Source organism: Mus pahari, chromosome X (genome assembly GCF_900095145.1).
Source record: "Mus pahari chromosome X, PAHARI_EIJ_v1.1, whole genome shotgun sequence".
Taxonomy (NCBI): Eukaryota; Metazoa; Chordata; class Mammalia; order Rodentia; family Muridae; genus Mus; species Mus pahari.
Genome location: NC_034613.1, coordinates 56,892,940 through 56,911,615, shown reverse-complemented (window position 1 = coordinate 56,911,615; position 18,676 = coordinate 56,892,940). Strand labels below are relative to the sequence as shown.

The 18,676-nt window shown below is 36.2% G+C and overlaps 1 pseudogene; it reads left to right on the top strand.

Moving 5' to 3' along the window:
- Nucleotides 1–3,452: 3,452 nt before the first annotated feature.
- Nucleotides 3,453–3,560, top strand: LOC115063233 (annotated as a pseudogene).
- Nucleotides 3,561–18,676: the final 15,116 nt, after the last annotated feature.

Below are 18,676 nucleotides of genomic sequence, written 5' to 3'. Positions count from 1 at the left end.
TTTAATTTACATCCTGACTGTAGTATCCCTTCTTCCTCTCCTTTGAGTCTTCCCCCACCTCCCCTCCCATATAATCCTCTCCCTCTTCAGAAAAAGGGAGTCAAACAGCTTTGGCATATCAAGTTGCAGTAAGTCTTCTCCTATTGAGGCTAGAATAAGCATCCCACTAGGTCTAAAAGACAGGAAACAGAGTAAGAGATAGCCCCTGCTCCTGCTTTTAGGTGTCTAACATAAAGACCAAGTTGCACAACTGTTACATATGTGCAGGGGGGAATAGGTCTAGCCCATGCTCACTCTTTAGTTAATGGGTCAATCTCTGGGACCCCACAAGGGTCCAGGCTAGTTATCTCCGTTGGTCTTCTTGTGGAGTCCCTGTCCTCTTTGGGTCCCTCAATTCTTCCCCCAGTTCTTCCACAAGATTCCCCAATTCTGTGTAGTACTTGGCTGTGGGTCTCTGCATCTGTTTCCATTAGTTGCTGAGTTAAGCCTCCCCAATAATGTTATGCTAGGCTCCTATCTACAAGCACAGCAGAATATCATTATCAGTGTCAGGAGTGGTATCTCTCTCATGGCATGGGTTTCAAACTGGACCAATCATTGGTTAGCAATTCCTTCAATTTGTGCTCCATCTTTACTCCTATACATCTTGTAAGCAGGACAATTTGTGAGTAGATTGTTTTGTGGCTGGGTTTGTTTCCCAATCTCTCCACTGGAAATCTTGCCTGGTTACTGGAGTTGGTAGATTCAGGGTCCACATCATCCATTGCTTTGAGTCTTAGGGTCACATTAATGGATTCCTGGGAGTTTTCATTGTGGTAGGTTTCTGACTTATCCAAGAGATACTCCAGCCTCCATTTTGGTTTTCTCTCCCAGCATTCTCTCCCTCCTTTCTCCTGGCACCTGATTCTTCCTGTTCCCATCCCTACCTCCACTCTCATCCAGTCTTCTCTCACCTTTCTCCTGAGATGTATATTCTATTACCCCTTCTCAGTGAAATTAACATGCCACCCCTTGAGCCTGCCTATTTATTTAGCTTCCTTGAGTCTGTGGATTATCCTGTATATCTAATATTGACTTATAAGTTAATACCTACCATGTTTGTCTTTCTGGGTCTGGGTTGCCTCACTCAAGATGATATTTTCTATTCCATCCATTTGCATGCAAATTTCAGGATGTCATTGTTTTTAATGACTCCTTTGCGTAAATGTACCACATTTTCTTCATCCATTCTTGGATTGAGGGTCATCTAGGTTGTTTCCAGCTTCTGACTATTATGAAGAAAGCTGCCATGCATATAGGTAGGGAAGTGTTATTATGGTATAATGTGGCATCTTTTCCGTATATGCCCAGGAGTGGTATAGCTGCATATTGTGATAGAATTATTCCCAATTTTCTGATAAACTGTCATATTGATTTCCCTTTTCCATATATGCCCAGGAGTGGTATAGCTACATATTGTGGTAGAATTATTCCCAATTTTCTGGTAAACTGCCATATTGATTTCCAGAAGACTGTATAAGTTTGCACTACCACCAAGGGAACAGTGTTCCCTTTCTCCACATCCTCACCAGCATGAGTTGTTGCTTGAGTTTTTGATACTAGCCATTCTGATGGATGTAAAAATGGAATCTCAGAGTCTTTTGATTTACATTTTCATGATGGCTAAGGATTTTGAGCATTTTCTTAAGTGTTCTTAGCCACTCTGTAGAGAATTTCCTGTTTAGATCTGTACCCCATTTTTAATTGGGTTTTTGGTTTGTTGATGTCTAGTTTCTTGAGTTTTTTGTTTATTTTGCATTTCGTCCCTCTTTTAGATTTAGGGTTGGTGAAGATTTTTTTTTCTCATGTTGTAGGCTGCCATTTTGTCCTATCACAGTGTCCTTTGCCTTGCAGAAGCTTTTCAGTTTTATGAGGTCTCATTTATCAATTGTTGATCTTAGTGCACCAGCTACAGTCTTTCTGGGAAGCTGTCTATAGCACAAATGTTATCAAGGCTATTTTCCATTTCCTTGTCTACTGGATTTAGTACATCTGATTTTACCCTGCAGTCTTTGATCCGTTGTTTAACCTAGATGCACATGTGAAATTACATCTCAATGGATACAATTCTTTCCTTCTGGCTTACTAGTCTATCTTATCTGTACTTCTTCCCTATTTATGTGTCTTCTGTTTTCAAGTTTCTACCAATGCTTTGAATTCTTATTAATTTGGCATTTGGGAATATATAACTTGTTTTATGATTTATGTAGGTATCCCTCACATAAGTCTAAGCAGTTAAATAATTTAACAGGAAAATTTAGCATATGCATGAAATAAATTAGAGCAAACTATGTTTTGTACAAAAGAATTAATTATAATTAAAAATAGTATCCGGGCTGGTGAGATGGCTCAGTGGGTAAGAGCACCCGACTGCTCTTCCAAAGGTCCGGAGTTCAAATCCCAGCAACCACATGGTGGCTCACAACCACCCATAATGAGGTCTAACTCCCTCTTCTGGAGTGTCTGAAGATAGCTACAGTGTACTTACATATAATAAATAAATAAATCTTTAAAAAATAATAAAATAAAAATAGTATCCTTCCAGTCAGGCGTGGTGGCGCATACCTTTAATCCCAGCACTCTGGAGGCAGAGGCAGGCGGATTTCTGAGTTCGAGGCCAGCCTGGTCTACAAAGTAAGTTCCAGGGCAGCCAGAGCTACACAGAGAAACCCTATCTAAAAAAAAAAAAAAAAAAAGATAAAATAGTATCCTTCCCTATTACTAAGCATAGTTTTAAATCTCTTAGGTCTTCCTTATATTATTTCTTCTATTCAAAATAATATGCACACTCTAATATTTCTTCTTATTTTATTAGTTGTAAAAGTACTGTTTTTATCTTTTATTTACAATGATTATTTATTAAAACACAATTTAATATAAATATCTACTAATTATATTAAATTAATCTTTAATATTTATATTATTAGATCTACATTGAATATTATTCCTTTCATAGGTACATAAATTACAATCCTTGTAATTTATAAATCTACTTTTTAAAGTTTATAATTGTTTCAACTTCTCACTTTACAATTTTCCATAAAACTTTTCCTATATTTCTTCTTAAAGTTTTAAACCTACTATAAAATTCATTCTTAGTAAATGCAAGTACATCAAGTAAGCAATTAATTTTTTTCTCTATGTAGGGGCATCTATCCTGTGAGTTCTAAGATAGTTTCCTCTAGACATAATATTTGTCCTTGGAATTTAGGTCACTTTAAGTTGTAGTTTTCTTTATAGTTTTGTTGGTTATGATTAATTCTCTCTAGAAATATAAAGGATCATCTATTAGAATTTTTATAATTTCAAGTAATATTTTTATTATGGATTATTTTAACCTTTTTGCTGATGTCCTGAAATTTTTCAGTTTAAAAAAATCAATGTCCCCTTGTTAGTAGAACTAGTTCCCTCATTCTGCCCTGAGAAGCATTGCAGATCAGTAGGTGGCAAAGAGGAGAGAGGATCTGTCCACAGTCAGTGTTCTGACCTATCAACATCACAATGACAATTAGCCTAATATTCCCTGAAAAAAAAGCAAGCCTGAGATGACTACTAGTCCAACACTAGGGAGCCAATACAAGGAGTTAGCCTGAGACAACCACCAGACTGCCACTGCCCAGGTCTGGATAGGCTCCCAGGATGGCGAGCAAGCCAGAGATTAGAAAAACATTGCCTGGAATCATGGACCTAGGGCCAGAGTGAGCCCTAGAAAGACAATCCTTGCCACTCCAATGAGCTCAGCTGCAGAGCAATCCCAAGATGACCACTAGACCAGTACTATGGGATCTGGACAGAGACCTAGCCTGAGATGACCACAAACCTCTTGCTACTTAGGGACAGTAGGGGCAGACCATGCCCTAGATGACCCTTGCACAGTGCCATAATGCATAATCATGGCATATCACTCCAGAGATTACTCCCGAGATGACCTCAGACACTCAGATACCCTGGTTGTCACTAAAAGGTACAAGTAAGTGGAGGAGAAATGGAAGAGAATGAGAAACAGACAGATGTGAGTACAATGGAGAGAAGCAGAACTGGAGACTTGGGGCCAGTGAGGTATTTCCATCACAGCCTGATGTGATTAGTTGTGATGCCACCTAAATCTATTGTGGATTCCTGGCCTGTGATGACACTGGGGGCCACACAGGAGTCTGTTACAACCAAACAGGGGTCTGTTACCATCCCTAGCCTGGGCTACTGCCAGAGTGCATATTAATATCTAAGGGCTATACAGAACTGGCTCCACCTCTCACCTGGGCACCCTGGAAGTGCTGGCCCTGGAAGCATGGGGCAAGGGGAGCTGACTCTGACCCTAGCCAGCTGCAGTACTCTGGGGCTTCAGGTCCTGCACACTGCAGGAGCTATGAGTGAGCTGAGCTGGCCCAACAACTGGTCTCCTGTGTGGTGGCTTGAACAAAGGAGACATACTTCACCACCTACAGCAAGCAGAAGTGGCTTTGTGCCTCACCAGCAGCAATATCAAGAAAAGTGACCAATGTACCTTATCTGGGCAGAAGAGTATAGCTTATCCTGATGGGGGCACAGGAAATCTTACCCTGAGTATGTGAGCATACAAGAGTTGAAACAGCCACTTATGTGCCATGCAGATGCAGAGACTCGGGAAGGGAGAGGTGCCCCCTCCTACTTGCCCTTCACTCTGTACCTTACTTGGGTAGCCTTAGATGTAGGGGTACTGGTGAGCCATCCCCGCAGGCATGAGTGTGGGAGAGCCAGCCTGCGTTTTGCCTGCTGTGCAGGTGGTATTGGTGAAGGAGAGATAGCTTTCCCTTTTGCTGGAGGCACTGCTGGAGGTGGAGCAGAGTTGTCCCTGCCTGCATCTTGAGAGCAGAAGAGCTGTCTCTTCCCTTCACCAGCTACATCACTGGAGAGAGCAGATTCTACACTTTTCCTGGGAAGCAGGGCACAGCTAGCCCTGGTTGTGGGGAGCCATCCCAAGGGCATGAGAACATAAGAGCCTGTAAGCTGACCAGCACAGATAACTCTCAGGCCTAGATCCAGGGCTTTGAATTGGCTCACCCCAACATCTGCCCCATTGATGAATTACTGGAGTGTGTGATGTAGCAGGTCCAATAGATCCAAAACTGCAGAATATTCATGGAACAAAGCAACTACAGGAAATCCAAGAAGAGCACCAGTGAGTTTCCAGTATTGACCGAGTAGCAGAAGCCAGAGTCCTTATACAAGACCAATGTATCACTGAAGGGAATATTTGAAAACAAAGAAGTATAGAAAAAAGGTATAGTATGGGACATACACTATCATATTGCAGCTCCACAATGAGATTTTTTCTTTGTTAAGGGGAGGGTGAAAGGATGAAGGGCACATGTGAGGGGAGGAGGAGATGAGTGAGACTTGGGTAGATAGTGTTAAATTCACTAAGAACCAATAACCACCACCAACAAATACTTCAATGAAAAAACTAAAAAAATATTTTCCATTACTTTATTAAATTTCTTCTAATCTTTTAAGAAATACAGTTTTACAATATGAAATGAGAGCCTTTAGAAAGTTCACCAGAGAGCCGGGCATGGTAGCACATGCCTTTAATTCCAGCACTGGGGAGGCAGAGGCAGGCACATTTCTGAGTTCGAGGCCAGTCTGGTCTACAAAGTGAGATCCAGGACAGCCAAGGCTATACAGAGAAACCCTGTCTCGAAAAACAAACAAACAAAAAAGAAAGAAAGAAAGAAAGAAAGAAAGAAAGAAAGAAAGAAAGAAAGAAAGAAAGAAAGAAAGTAAGTAAGTTTACCAGAGTTCTACTACTAAGTTACCAAAATTAATGTTTTGTCAATGCTCCTGAAAATAAATAAGTACTGCAGTCAGATACATTTCAAAAATCATTTATTGCAGAAAATTCAAACATCAAAATAGCAGAGAAATCAAATAAAACAGGCTTGAGTGAATTTAATTCCAAAGATAGAGAAACATTTTAAAATAAAACAAGATCTTTGTAATCCATTTAAAGGTTAAGGGTTTAGCAAATTCCAAGGTTAAAGACACCATATGAAAATTGCATGGATGTCTTAGAGTTTTATTGCTGTGAAGAGACACCATATCCAAGGCAACTCTTTTATTATTATTATTATTATTTTCTTTATTTACATTTCAAATGCTATCCCGAAAGTTCCCTATACCCTCCCCCCACCCCTGCTCCCCTACCCACTCACTCTCACTACTTGGCCCAGGCCTTCCCCTGTGCTGGGTCATATAAAGTTTGCAAGACCAAGGGGCCTCTCTTCCCAATGATGGCCGATTAGGCCATTTTCTGCTACATATACAGCTAGAGCACGAGCTCAGGGGGTACTGGTTAGTTCATATTGTTGTTCTACCTATAGGGTTGCAGACCCCTTCAGCTCCTTGGGTACTTTCTCTAGCTCCTCAATTGGGGACCCTGTGTTCCATCCAATAGCTGACTGTGAGCATCCACTTCTGTGTTTGCCAGGTACTGGCATAGCCTCACGAGGCTGCTATATCAGAGTCCCTGCAGCAGAATCTTGCTGGCATGTCCAAGGCAACTCTTAAAAAGGTAAACATTTCATTGGGGCTAGCTTGCAGTTTCAAAGGTTTAGACCATTATATTAAGTATGGCAGTGTGCAGGCAGACATGGTGCTGGCAGAGCCAAGAGTTCTACATCTTGATCTGAATGCAGCTAGGAAAAGACTGTCATTTTACACTGGGTGGAGCTTGAGCATAAAGACCTCAAAGACCACTTCCCGTAGTCACATACTTCCTCTAACAAGGCCATACCTCTTTCAATAGTGTTATTCCCTATGCCCAAGCATGCTGACACATGAATCTATGAGTCAAACCACCAAAATGGGCTTCATTGGATTGGCACCTTTGGAGTATGTGCTTGTTTTCTTATAGCTTCTGTAATAAATCTACACAAATTTAACAGCTTGAACTAGTGTAATCTTATTTGTAATAACTTTTTAGATTAAAAAAAAACTGAAATGAGGCTTATTATATCAATTATAATTATTATTGTTCACATGAGCTTTTCTACAAATGTCATAGTCTAGATTTACATGAGTTATAGACCTCTGTGTGGAGCAGTATGAATATTCAGTAAATACTATTCTTTGCTGGTTATACAGCTGTGACTAACAAGTTCACTTTAAGGTCTAATTTAAAGTGGATGCTCAAATGTCCAATCATTGTTTCTGGAAAAGTTTTGTTATTGTTGTTGCTGGGGTTTTGTCCCATTTTTGAAAATATATATTCTTCTCACATACAATGCTTCCTAAACACAGTTTCCCTCCCTCCACATCTCCCAGTTCCTCCCTACACCTTCACTCTCCCCAAGATCTACTCTCTTTTTCTCTTCAGAAAAGAACAGACCTTCAAGAGAGGACAGTCAACAAAACACGTCCACTAGAGTAGGGTAAAACCCTCATACTGAGGTTAGACAAGGCAACCCAATCAGAGAGAAAGGGACCCAAGAGCAGGCAAAAGCAATCATATACCAAGAAGAGAGCAAATCACACTAATTTATTTAAAATCTGCATTAATATCCCTAAGAAAAAAACATTCTTTCCAGCTGCCAAGTGAAAATAAAAGTTGAACAAAAGTTGCAAGGCTTATATTCATATTTGTTAATAATCACATGTATGCATCATAAATATTTTATGATTAAGCTCAAAGATAGTCACAATTAATATGCACAAGTTAATTTTGTAAACAACAAAATATACATTGTAATTTCCATCATATTGTAAACATAATAAGAAAGTTAATGGAAATAAATCATAATTGACAAAACAGCTGAAAATTAAGCTTTGTTTTATTATTTATTTATTTATTTTTGATTTTTTTGAGACAGGGTTCCTCTGTATAGCCATAGCTGTCCTGGAACTCACTTTGTAGACTAGGCTGGCCTCGAACTCAAAAATCTGCCTGACTCTGCCTCCCAAATGCTGGGATTAAAGGTGTGCACCACCACTGCCTGGCCAGCTTTGTTTTTTAATTTCTCTTTCAAAGATATCCAGGGTCCAGTAAGTTGTCATAGATTCTTCATCATGCCTTTACAATCTGCCACTACTCTGTACTTCCACAGCAATACATCAGCTGTGTTTTGCCTATCTTGATTATTCACTCATTATCCATATACCTAGGCTCTCATTATTCTTAATCTATTGGCTATAGTCTTGTCTGTTTTATATTAAGATCACACATATGATGTCTCTTCTAAATACAAAAGCTCATTTATTGCTGCTTCAGCCAAATTTTGTCACAGACACTTCCAAGAAGTCTTCTCTCTTTGATTTCTGGCCACTTTGTTTTCAAACATCTTTTCTTCTTAGTAATTGATTTTCCCCTTATTTGTTATTACCTATGATAATCAAAATACTACCTATCACTCAAGACTACTTGTAAAATAATTACATTTGCCTTTGACTTGAGTTTTTAAAAATGTGGTTTGGGCCTGAATAGTATAAACACGTGTACCTATTCCCTATCTATGAGCAGATTTCTAATGTAGGGAGGCTTTGGGCAGGATGTATGGAACATCAATCAAATCAGCACAGAAAAGCAGTGCTATGATGTCTATCAAGAGAAACATCATCAACAACTTCCATTTTTGTACTATGAGAGCTTACTCTTTTATTTCTGTTCAACTTTAAACTTCCAGAGATCCTAGATAATTACGTAGCCCATGTGATTTCTCTTTAAGAGCCTAAGGTATGGCATTTCTCTTTGAACATGCCAACTTGGGCCCATATAACTGTAATTAATAGTCAGACACAAGTAGATCACATAACGTCAACATGGAATAACTATTTCTTTTGGATTGTAAGGTAATATATACGTTATTTTGCAATGATTATTTTATGTTTCTAACTGGTATTCCTGAGCTATATTATTGTGGTCACAGACACATTGAGATTAATGCTATAAATGTTAAAGTTCAACGAATGAGGCATTTCCACTTAAATTTCTTTACAATTATCTAGTTTAGGTGAGACATAAATATACAACATGAAACAGAAACACTGACTACCAACCAGAACGATATAATGAAAAAAAAAGGCACAGCAGGAATGTGTTGATTAATTTGTCTTGTTTTGACTCCAACTAATGAAGCAGAGTCCCACAGAGGCTAGAAGAATAGAGATGCTCTGCATTTATTTATTATCTTATTACTCTTCTTTGTGAACAGAAATAAAACACAACTGAAAATATCAAACAGGAAAGAAGAGGTATAATTAAGTAGAAATGTAGTATATGCAAACATCATGTGTCATTGTAAATTATTTACTAATTTTTCTTTCTTTTTGTGTGGCTAAAAGCACATTGATAAAAATATTTTGGGCATCCCTAATTTTATACAGTTATAGCTATTTTCTTTAAATGGGTAAGTATCTGTAATGTTTAGATTGACAAATGCAAAGCTATTTTAACCTGGTGATAGTAAGGAAAATCTAGTGACAAAATATATAGAGTGAAAATGTCAGTATACACCAGAAAAGAGTTCTACATTTGAATTTTTAGCTCTGCTGCTTTATGTAACATAGAAATATCTAACATTTATTCAGGAATGAACCTTACCTTCCTGTAGAAAACTGTTTACTTTGTTGTAATAGCCATCATAAAATCACAGTGGAAAGATTTAGAACTCCTGAGAAGACATGAGAATTAGACTTTCAAAGCTAGAAGAAGTCCTGGGTATAATTTTATCAATTTCTTCTTCACATCTCCTGAGTGTAAGAGGCTCAAAGTGCTAAAAAGATTATGCCTATTTGTCTGAGTGTATTGAAATCTGAACAAAAGATCATGTCAATGACATTGAGGCTAGCAATGATTCTAATTAAGCATTCTACAGAGAACAAAGTTTATACACAAGGATTTTGGTATCATTTTTTAAATAGACAAAATAAAACAAAGGGCACCCGATTTGATAGTTTTCTGAATAAATATATCAATTTCTTTACCTTGGCCTCTAATGTTCCTATATTAAATCTAAGAGTTTGTGTTGATTATACGGGTGAATACAGTACAAGCAACACAAATAGAATGCAGAACATATTAAGTCTATAATGCATACTTTGAGAGTGAACTTCTAAGTCATTTTCTAATCCCTTTATAGACCAAAATGAAATCTAGTGTGATTGGAGAAGACCCTTTGTGACAGGTATAACAATAGTTTCTAATTATTCCAGTAAGGTTTGTTATCTTGTAAATTTTGTTTCAAAAGTTCTATAAACTATAATCAATTTTCCTGGTAGTATAATTTACATCAAACAAATTTTACACTTGCAAGAAATTACTTCATAAAATACGTATATCAAACCTCCCTTCCTATCCCAGTACAAATGACTCTCTGACGTACATCACTAAAGGAAGTTTTGCTAGGGCAAAGTAGTTTCTCAGGTGACAATGGATGTTTCTAAAGAAAATGAGAATATTTGTTTCTCTTGAGAGACCCTGGCAGATAAGTGACAGATAAACCTCAAGAATGCTTATATTTTAGCAGAATTTTAAGGTATTTATAGAAATTTCCATACTGTGTGATAACTATTGTATATATTTGAATGTCAAGTATCTATAATAAGAATAAGTACATCATGTTTCTTCGGTCTTTTACTACAAAAAGCAGTTTATTGTACACATATTAGGTTTTATGACCTTAAAACATTTTTTTCACATCAATGAGCAAAACACACTAAATTAAAGTAAGATAAGCTTGTTTGATTATCTTCACTTTTATAAGAAGAATTTAGGTTTGGGGATATAGAACCAATTTTCAGGGCTAATAAAAGAAATTAAACTAAAATTGGGTTCCAAGACTTGATCCTCTTTAAAAATCATGCATGACTACATTCTGAGAGGGTAAATATATTTAATAAATTATGTGATTAAATTAAAAGAGCATGTGTTTATTTATTAATATTTAATTATTCTCTAAATGGTGTTTTCATACCACTCTATCCAATATTATTACAGTTGGTTCATAGACAGTTTTACCATTGTATATAACATTGATAAAGTTATTCATATTACTTTTACCATAGGTCATATCAAATTAAATAATAAGTTTTTTCAGTCTCTCTACCAATGAATAGATATAAGTAACTCTTTCTTCTTCTTCTGTTGTATTAAGCTATTCAAAAAGTCTTGCAGATGCTTGCCTGTCAATATTTAGCTCACTTCATTCATCCTGATATGTATTGCTGTAATTCATTCCTTAATTACTTTTCATAGGGCAAAGTAAATAGATCTTAACTGTTACCTCATCACTGGCCTTTAATCTGCTATTGGAGTATGTGTACTATACAAAAACTAGCAGACATACACACACACACACACACACACACACACACACACACACACACAAACACCACTCCAGTGTTTTAGATCTCTGTTCTGGCTTGAAAGTTTTCTACAAAGACATGTTTAGCAGTCAAGTAGTTGTCACCTTATGGTGTTATTGGCAAGCAGTAGAAACTTTTTGACATGGGACAAAACTGAAGAAAGTTAAATCATTTTATGCATGCTTATAAAGGGTGTATTCAGACACAGGTTCCTTTCTTTCTCCCTCTATTACCAAAACAACATGATTCGAGCATCTTTGCTCTATTCTTATATTCTTTTCCGTGATTGGCCTGGATGCAACCCTTCCAACTAATAATGAACTAAGTCCTCTGGAAATCATGAACCAACATGCATCTCTCTTCCATTAAATTTTATTTATCTCAAGTGTTTGATGTGGTAATGGAAAACTGACATAGACACCCCAGGAACAAAGCATAAATTCCTTAACAGGAACAAAACAAGACATTCACATTTTGAGCCAACATAGCTTTCAATTATTTTCTCTGTAAAATTCTTCACATTTTGGTAGAGCATGAGGATAAGTGTATGAATTCTAAGACTTCCTTTCAGCTCTGACATTCCATGGTTCTCTGATCTGCTAAAGAAAATAGTGTTTAAGAGACCAGAAAAAAATATCCTTTTTCTTAGCCTTTGTGTGTCACAGCAGAGAGAATTCTAAGTACAAATGGAGGAAATAATGCCAGTCAAGAGAGAAGGCAAGCTATGCGTCTGAGGGGAACAAACCAATTCAAGCCAAACTTCTTGTTCTCTAAACTATAAGCTCCAAATCAGCCTTAATATGATTTCTTATCGAGGAAGACAGCACATCCAGAGCCATTAAACTCGGTGATCTAAGGGGATGAACTAAGAGGAGAAGCTATTACTGCATTAAAAATTAATTAGTTGTGGTAAGAAAGAAAAAGATTGTGGCACAGTACATATGCAGAAAATAGTTTGAGAAAGCTATTAACTAACAGATGGCCCTGTAGTGGAAAAGACTGAAGCTTCCCAGAGTCTTCTTTCCTTGTCATTCTTCTCACAGCAGCTCCCAGAAGCTCTTTTCAAGTGACATTTTCCTAAGAATAAATTTCAGTGGGTCTGAATTAGGTGTCTTTTTAATAATGATTGAATGCCATCTATTTTGTGACTAATGTGATTGGATTGACCAGATAAGAACTGATGACTACTTCAGATTATTCAGCTTTTCAGTGGATTCTGACCACAGGTACACACAGTGTAACTGATCAAACTGGAAGCCTTTTTAAATTGCAATCTAATTCTTCTCTTCTTTGGTTTCTCTAGGCTTTTCCTTTCAAAGGCATCCTTGAGCCTTCAGCCCTTTGGGCACATTGCCATACTGAAATAGGCATTGTAACGAAGCTTTGAGAACTCTGGGAATCTCTGTGTTTTGTGCACCGAGAAATCCACATTTTCCCAAGCTTATGCATCATTCACAGAGAAACAAAGAAGGCTAGAACACAATTAAAGATCATAAAAAAGCTCATTCAAAATAGCCAAACATTTGGTGAGTGGGAAAACTATGTGCACCGACAAGAGAAATGTAGATATTTTGAAACAAACATTTTAGTGAAGAAACTTGTAAACATTAAAAGAATCCTTTCACATTTTGATGGAGAGTATACATGAGCTGCATTTACAACTATTTTCAACAAAGAAAGGCCCAATTGCAATTTGCAAATTTAGGATTTTCTTCTTCCAATGGCAGGCATTTACCAATGTTGACAGTTTATAAAAACTAACTGCTGTTAGTTGTATTAAAATTATTTCCCAAAGATAACTTTATAAACACAAACTTTAAGTATAATTTGATGTTCCAATTTAGAAATTATTCAGAATATGACTTAATTGCTCAGGGCAGAGCAATTAAATAAATGCAAATGATTCAGCAAAGTTAGTTCGCAAGTCACTATCTTCTGATTGTTTTTTTTTTATATTTTTATTGAATATTTTATTTACATTTCAAATGTTATTCCCTTTCCAAATTACCCTCCATCCCAGAACACCATATCACATCCTCTCTCCCCCTTCTTCACTGAGGATGTTCCTCCTCACCCAACCACCCACTCCTACCTTCTCGCCCTGGATTTGCCTATGCTGGGGCATCTATCGAGCCTTGATAGGACCAAGAACCTACCCTCCCATTGATGCATGATAAGGCCATTCTCTGCTTCATATACAGTTGGGGGCATGTGCACTCCTTTGTTGATGGCTTAGTCCCTGGGTGTTCTGGGGGAATCTGGTTGGTTGATGTTGTTCATCCTATGAAATGGCAAACCACTTTAACTCTCCTTCAGTCCTTTCTCTAACTCCTCTATTGGGGACCCCATGCTCAGTCCAATGGTTGACTGTGAACATCTACCTCTGCAGTTGTAAGGCTCTGGCAGAGCCTCTCAGGCTCCTTTAAACATGTACTTCTTGACATCCACAATAGTGTCTGGGGATGGTAACAATATATGAGATGAATCCCCAGGTGGGACAGTCTCTGTGTGACCTTTCCTTCAGTCTCTGCTCAACACTCTCTTCATATTTGCTCCTCTGAGTATTTTGTTCTCCTTCAAAGAAGGACCAAAGCACCCACACTTTGCTCTTCCTTCTCATTGAGCTGCATGTTGTCTGTGAATTGTATCCTAATTATTTGGAGTTTTTGGTCTAGTTTCTACTTATTGAGTGTATACCATGTGTGTTCTTTTGCGATTGGGTTACCTCAGTCAGGATGATATTTTCTAGTTCTATCCATTTTCCTAACAATTTCATGAATTCATTGTTTTTAATAGCTGAGAAGTACTTTATTATGTAAATGTATCACATTTTCTGTAACCTTTCTTCTGTAGAATGACATCTGGGTTCTTTCCAGCTTCTGGCTAAATTCTGATTCTTATTGCTCATGTCTTAGCCTAAGTTAAAATACCATATACCCATGGATCAATAAATATCTCATCCTTAACTAGAGAAGCTTTTTTTGTGATAGATGTGAATTCACAGATACCTACAACTGGACAAGGTATAGAAAATAAGAGATGGTTGAGTGTTCAGCCCTAAATGGGACACCTATGTCAGACTGTATCCTCCTTCCAAAGTTCAAGGATTATGGTAGAGGAGAGTAGGAAAAGAGAGTATGAATCAGAGGTATTTGATGACTAGAGTGAAACAGTGTTTTCAGGACATGACAGGATTTGGACACACAAAGTTATAGTAGTTTATATACTAGACATGCATGCACAAGACCTATACAAGTTCAACCAAGAAATATTTCCAGCATAGATGAGGGAGACAGTCCCAAAGATACAGAGCCTCTACCCCAGCTAAAGAGACAATTTAGTGATGGCTGTTGTGCAAGAGTCAGTTTTCTTCAGTGATATGGATGCTCAGGTGCTACACAGCTCAATTAGATTGTCCTAGATTAATACACATATTGGTAGCACTAATTAGCCTCATTGGGATTTAAAACAGGGCATTTGAAATTGAGAGAGAAAATGATTGGTGAAGATGAGTGTGAAACCAAAAGGGAGAATAGGAATGGGTTGATCAATACACATAATATGTATATATGAAATTAACAAAATAAAAAATTGAATTATACATTTTTCACTACCAATAAAAAGAACTGTACTATGCTTTCAAAAACCAACACACACATGCACATACATACACACAAACCACATGCACAGACATACACACACACACACACACACACACACACACACACATACACCACATTCACATAAGCAAATTATATCAGATTGCCTAACATTGCTTCTATTTTCTGGGCATAGTGAGTACTTCTAATTCCAGCTTTCAGAAGCATGAAACAGGATCATTACAAGTAAAATGTCAGCTTATACCACATAATGAGACCATGTTTAAACTGATTAATTAATTAACAACATCAAAAGCCTCAAATGAAGGATATGTAAACTTTATCAAGTAACATTTAACTGAGCCTTTTATTTTATCTTGAAACAAAAAAGTAGGTAGAAGTTATTAATTGGGTGATCACAAAAAAGGGCAATAAACGTTATAGTTGTTGAAGTCATTAAACAAAATTTCCTCCAATTTTCAATTTGTGTGATTCAATAGGTGCTAATAACAACCCTTCTGATGTGGCCATTACTTAGTTAAGATTCCCTCTTCTCATGTATGTCAAGGTGACAACCACAATTAGCCATTGCAGATATTATGGCATTTCTAGTCAAGTCACTAATCTTATGGTACATGTAATATCACAATATAGGTAAATAGAAAACAAACCAGTAAGCACAAAGATAGTGAAATTTGTTTCAAGGCTATAAAAATAAATAAGTTCCTAAGTATGTGTCATGAATTCTGAATTGATCACCCAAATAATGTTTTTTTCAAGACTTTCAGTGAATACAATATAATATTCACTTTTAATAGTGGAAAATCATTCCCTATGTGAAATAAGGGCCAGCATAATACTCTTGTTATGCATCTAAGTGTGGTAACAGCCCAAAGAGTCTGAGAATGACCGAATGCATACTTAAATGTTTCAGGACACTTGAGGAGCAGAACTCTCAGATTTACAAAATTAATGACCTGTAATCTTTAAGAGGGTCAAGGTGCTAAAATCTGAAACAAGGAATGAATCTTCCTAGATAAAAAAAGAAAATAGAAGTTACATGTGAATGCAGCATTGGGCCCTGTTTTTTTCTTTATTATAATAAACAGTATTATAAACGTTAATGATTTAATGAAGTTTCTGGAGAACTAATAGTGATACATTCTTCAAATAAAACAAAAGCAAATGAACCAAAAAAAAAAAAAGCAAATGAATAAATGAAAAAAAACTTTAAACATAGCTGCAGTAGCCTACATGTTTAATTCCAGCACTTGCAAGGTAGTGGCTAGACAGCAAATGACAAGGCAGCCTCGTCTAAACAATGAGAAATTGTCAAGGATAGTTATAAACAACCAAACAAAAACTATGTACTATGCTACTCTCACATATTTTCTACAAAATTAATAATTTTTCAAAACAAAAGTAAAGTAAACAGTGACAATAACAGCAACTACTTCTCACAGTCTTGAGAAGGTAGTTCTAAAACAGAACTTGGACTTTGCTGAGAGGGCAGTGACAGATGGAGGGAGTGAGGACTCAGGTTGTGAGCTTGCAGGTGAGGAGTGGAGATCCCATCTGATGATGAAGGGGGCTTCAAGAGGTGTAACTAGGCTATTAATGAGTTATTGAGTAGATTTATCCAATGTATTTAATAAAAGCTTACAGAAGCTATTGGCTTTGCTATCATTTTCATATAGTATAATAATAGGTATCAAATGGGATATAATTGAATTCATTTATAGAGTGTGAGTAAACATAACAATAGTAAAATATTTGCAATCAGTAAATTAAAATTTCCTGGCTGGAGTGACATTTATGTCATATTGTGATTGAAATTGGATTTGATTTTTCACTCCAAATAACAATGAAAATGGACAAAACTATTTCTGAAAGACAGCTAAAATCGGGAGTACTGACAGAAGGAAACAAAAACGTCCATGTTCATCCAGGCTCTATGTTTGGGAAAGATTTCACAATCAGAATCCATGAAAATGAAACATAATGATCCCACTCAATGGAAAAGCAAAAATTCAATCTTGAAACTGTTCAAGGAGTGAAAATCTGTGGAACACAGCTTTAGCAAGGAAGCAGTTGCCCAATGGGAAAACTCAGGAAAAACTTGTACTTTACTATAAATAACTGGAGGTTGAGTGGAAATCTGTATTTTACTTATTGGGGCAACAGATTTTAGTTTCTTGAAGGCTAAAATTAGTGGTTTATAGACATTATAAATATCTGTTCAATGTTGTTAGAAGCATAGTACAGGATATCCATGTATATGAAATTAATCAACAAAGGTAAAAACATCAATGAATAAATAAATACACAAAAGGCAATATATGTGTACAATATAATTCTATACATTCTTTAAAATTAAATAATTATAATGAATGCTACATGATTAAAATTAAAATTATATCATGTAAATATTTTCATCATAAAAGGACAACTATTGTAATAAGACTCCTTTTATACCAGTGTTAGGAGAAATACAACTCATAAAGACAAAGTACAATAGTGCATAACAGAAGTAGAAAGTGAGGCAAAGAACATTACTTCATAATGTACAAAGAATTTCAGATTAAGAAGATAAAAAGAGTTCTAAACATGAACTGTAATCATGGTTCTTCAACTATACATGTAAATTATATGCTGTAAAACAAGAAAATTAGAAAGAACTTCAAAATGTATGATAAATACATCACATCAGAATATTTGAGGTATGTATGAAATACTATTAAAGCAAAATTTATATCTGATATCAGAATTAAAGGATGTATAAATCATTAAGCTAGGTTTCAGTTTTTGAAGCAAGGAAAAGTTTACATTAAACCTTTAGTAGAAATAAGGAAAAAAGTTAAGATCAAGTATTTATTAAATACAAAATTTGCTAAAACGGGGAAAAATTCCTGATACATGCAGGGGTTCTCTAAAGATATTAATAAATTTTTCTAAGCCCTGATAACCATACCAAAAGTAGAAAGAATAAATGAAGTATGACTCTCAGGAACAAAAGAAGTTCTACAGACATCAAAAGAACAAAAAAGAATCAATCTCTTCAAATGAGTATAGAATAGAAATTGACTAAACCCATTCGCAAAACTGCAACACTTATTTTTAAAGTTCCTTTGAACTACAGTCAGATACATTTGTATATGAATGTGAATTATGGTTTCCTTCACAATTTATCAACAGAAATGATTGCCTAATAATGAACTATTTGCTATCCTGCAGAGTAAAATATTCCCTGTTATATTTGAATGAATAGTTCACCAAACTCTTTACCTATAAAAATATAGAGTTTATAGCTAATATACTATATGGTGTAATATACAATATGGTGGAAGGTTGACCCTTAAAATGAGTACTCACAGAAACAAAGATATGTTTCATTAATTCTACTTAATAGTATCTGTGGAGGTATTATCTGGATAAAAAAGAAAAAAAATTATTGTGGTCTTAAAGATATTATTAGAATACATACTTGATTCAAATAATTGTGTAAAGAATTCCCAACCAGAGTAAATTGAGCAAATTGTCAATGTACAAAAATAACTGAATTTCTCTGTAATATCATAGCCCAGGGGTAGAAATGTAGGCCACTGGAGATAGAAGAGAGAATCTCAGCTGCAGAAGATTCCATAGAGAACATGGGCACAACAATCAAAGAAAATGCAAAATGCAAAAAGATCCTAACTCAA